General features: G+C 51.7%; 1 pseudogene; it reads right to left on the reverse strand.

The window, feature by feature from the left end:
• Positions 1–214: 214 nt before the first annotated feature.
• On the reverse strand, positions 215–3,172 carry LOC127488454 (UPF0561 protein C2orf68-like; annotated as a pseudogene).
• Positions 3,173–4,058: the final 886 nt, after the last annotated feature.

Genomic DNA, 4,058 nt, shown 5'->3' on the forward strand with positions numbered 1-4,058 from the left:
TTTTTTTAAGACAGCCAAGAATTTATCTAATCAAACGAACACTGATTATGAAGCAGCCAGTTGGAAAGTTCTATTTAGTCCAAAAGTGTTGCCACTGTCCCACACAACACAGGGCAGTCCTGAGACATCCTGGAGTCAGTGGGAGAACACAGTCCTGGATGGCAAAGCACCAATTTTTGTAACTGGTGGAAGGTGTCTGGAGGCAGTTCCGGTGATGAGATAGTACCATTTTTGGGCTTCCAGTAGGGGGTGGCAGTCAGCGGTAAGGCTGAAGCTGTCCGTCTGCAGAGAGGCAGCCTTGCCTCCAAGAGCCCAGTTCTGATGGACAGGCTCTCTTCCAGGTACAAGGCTTAGTGCTTTACAGGTCATGCTACACGGATTAGAGTGCTCTGTTGGGTAGAAAATGTTTTACATACACTTGATAAGCAAAGTGCTGCAAGAAAAGCAAGTTTAGAGGCAAGGAGTTTCAATCCATCTACCTGAGGGGATCTCGGAGGATCCCATGACAAACACACGAAAGGACACGATGTGTAAACACTGACAACTTCCCTCCACACAAAACAGGAACAGAAGCTCAAATGTCAGGGGTCACGCCCCCAGACTTCAACCCTCTGGTGTTCTGAGTTCTATAAAAATAGGACACAGGTGATCCAGTTGTGAGATGAATCCAGAAAGTATTTCCTTCTAAGCCATCATGGAATTCCAGTGAAGTCCTATGTCCCAACCATAGGATCCATTGAGGAGCTGGAGGACTAGAGTGACTGGTCCTCTAGGCTGTGTGAAGAACGGGGGTAGGGCTCGGCACAGCCTCCATGACCCAGGCTGTGGAGGGTAGTGAACAGAAGGCACTTTTAGCCAGCTGCCTAAGTAGAGGGCAAAGACTTTTCTCCTTTGAAAGTAGACCTGAGCCCAGGACTGGTAAGTTCAAGGCACTTAACCTGGTGCAGCTTTGCGGGTTTGCAGCACTCTGCTCACTGGCTTTCACAACCAGGCCCCTCGACCTTATCTGCCTCACTCACTGTCCCAGCGTTCCCTGGCGCTGCAGGCTGCAACTCAGCATTCCACGTTCTAATGGCGTAGCTGAAGGAGCCGCCTTGCCCCATTTGGAGGGAGATGATTTTCAGGAGTGCGGGGCACAAACCAACAGTTCTCTTGGGTGTCTTTTAGGAGAAGAACTGCTGCAATAGAACTGCCAGCCTGATCCTGAGACCCTGATGTGGAGAAACCAGGGGGCCAAGGGGCTTTGGTTTCAGGAAGTTCCAGGGCTCACTGGCTCACTTAAGCTGTAAACTTCAAGTCACTGAGGTCACACCGATTTGCTCGCAGATAGATGTGCCTTGGAAACTTTGGTGCACACGATGTCTTGTGGACTTCAGACCTTAGCCTAACCCTGTGGTAGAAAAAAATGTTCCCTCGGGAAGAGCAGCGCTACCCTGGGACTCTTTCAGGACCTCAGTTATACGTACACCAGAGGGCTTCAAGAAGTTCACAGACAATTCAGACTGTCTTTCGATTCCACTTTCCATGAACTTTTTGAAGCTGCCTTATGCATATCCTTGAGATAGCGAGGGAGGAAGCATGGGACAGGACATTGGACAGGGAGAGGGAACAGATAAGGAGAGTTGTGTAGTCCCCCCCCACACCTTTTTTTTGCAACTAGGGCTCCAAACAGGCAATTATTGTTAATGTTGAGTTTCCCTTTGTACTTATGGTCTAGACTTTTAAGTCACGGTTGGAGAGTTAGTTTCAAGCTTGCTTTGATAATTCTCCATTGGTTGTCCTGAGCAGAGGAGTCTATTCGCAGCTATTTGCAGCTGGAATTCTGCAGCTCCAGGCAGGTTTTGCTGCAAGAAATCCTTGCAGTTTAGCACCAGGATCTTCTTCCTAGGTCTGCTGTCTGACAGTGGTGTGGCGCATGCAAGCAGCTCACGAAAGCATGGGAGGGGAGGGAGACGTGCTTGTGAGTGGGCCTCAGAAATAAAGGTCTCCCACTTTATTCTGGCGTCAGAATTACTTGGAGAACTTGTTGGAAAGGCAGAGCCTCACAGTCCCCCCCTCCAAGGTCCTGAGCAGCAGCAGGTGCACAGTCCTGTTGAGGGGGTGGGGAGAGAACTGAGAGATTCGACCTGAGGCAGAGAGATGAAGAAAAGGAAAAACAAAGAATAAAGCTAAGAAAAAAAAGAAAAAAAAGTCCAGGGAAACACGGGTGGAAGTGAAGTGAGCACAACACGAAGGAAAGGAACTATGACATAACAGCGCTCACGGAGCTGGGTGGGACACGAAGCAGCCAGGCATGTGACCTCTGAGAACGCAGCATGATGGCGAAAGGCTTCATGGACCCTGGTTCGCCCTCAAGCCTGTGCTCCCAGAACACCAAGTCAGCCACACCGAATTCTCAGAGAATTCCAGAATATGAGGCTGGTCAACAGGCCAACCAGTAAACAGTTGTGGGGGACATGGGCCAGGTGGAGTCTTGGAATGACCCTGGGGATGCAGCAGCTCTGGCAGTGTCAAGATCAAACAGTGGTGCAGGTGCCCTCAGGCTACGGCTGAGCTCCCTGGGCAGAATTCTTCCACGGGCAGTGAATCCAGCCTGCAAAGAATGCTTTCAAGTTGGTCAGTGACGGTTCTGGTGCTTTGCAATCTCCTCTTGGATACGCAACTTGAGAGCCTCTCGCATGGGCGGATCCAGAGGCGTGCGGGCAGACACCTCCTCGCTCACCCTTCCTGGGTCATCGTCCTGATACACAATAACTGATGTGACCTCGCCACTGTCCGCCTCGTATTCTAAGCAGAAGAGCTGATGGCCAGAAGGCTCTAGTTCAGAGCCACCACTACTGCTGCTTTCACTGGACTCCTCCAAGTCTGGGTTGCCTGGGCGGGTAGAGCCATCTTCTCCTTGGCCGCCTGCTTCACCTTCTTGTCGTAGTCGTCCCTGCGGGGAGCCTAGCGGGAGTCAGGGACAGCCGGCCGGGCCAGGCCAAGGGTGGCGGTGGCGCTGGGCGGGGAGGTACCGGGCGATCTGGTTCCGTCGGATGTGGTGCACGAAGCCGTGGCTCATGTCCAGCCGCCCGCCAGGCTTGCAGCAGAGCCTGGGCCTGGGATCCCGGGCCGCCTCCATCTGGAGCCCTGGGCGCAGAGTCGCCGCCACCTCAACGGCCCCAACGGCCGCCCTCCCGCCGGTGGAGGCCCGAGCCAGCCCGCGCTCAGCTTCCGTTCGGGTTTCCTTTGCTTTTTATAAACATCACAATTTGAATTAACATATCTCAGTCCATTGCTGTGGATAGAAGTTAAACCATGTGTTGTAAAAAATAGGGTGTGGAGGGAGAGTTTCTGGGTGATGTTCCATCTCTGTCTGGCTTCTTGGTGATTTGGACCTGGGTCAGTGATAAATTCATGCTTCTCTCTGGTCTGCTTTGCTTTCTAGGAGTCCAACTATTCTAGCTATTTGTTCCTCCAGGTTATTGCTTTGCAGGTTCCTTTGAATGCCTGTTATAATTCAGGCCTATTTTTGGTTAGGAACGGCAGCAGTGGAGATGAATGTATGTATTACTGTTGTCTCACTAAGCAGCCTGGAGTAGAGCCGATGGGTTTACTTGACAGTGTGAACTTCCCTTCATGTTCCTGGAAGCAGCCTCGACCCCTGCATGCAGGCAACAAGGTAGCAGGACAGCGGCACAGCAAACAATGCCATGGAAATTTACTGTTGCAGGGAGCTAGGCCATGCTGCATTGGCTTCTGCATTGGCAGTGCTTAGCCTCGACAGCAGAGCCATCTGCTGGGGCTGCCTCCTTCATACAGGCAGCCCTTCTTTCTTAGTGACCATGGCTCCTGTGACAGCAAAGCTACAGGTTTGGATGGTGGAAACCGTGGAGGAGTCAACAGTGTGGAGCAGCTTGAGTAGATTTCTTTGGTGCTTGAATGATCCTGGCCCACCCGTACAGCTTCTGTGTCTAACATCACTGCCTTCTGCTGCATGGTGGCTCTGCTCTGTCGTGTGTCAGAGACCTTTGGGTAGCATTTTCATTTATAGAGCATGAGCCTAGAAATGTCACTTC

This window comes from Oryctolagus cuniculus, chromosome 12 (genome assembly GCF_964237555.1).
Source record: "Oryctolagus cuniculus chromosome 12, mOryCun1.1, whole genome shotgun sequence".
Lineage (NCBI taxonomy): Eukaryota > Metazoa > Chordata > Mammalia > Lagomorpha > Leporidae > Oryctolagus > Oryctolagus cuniculus.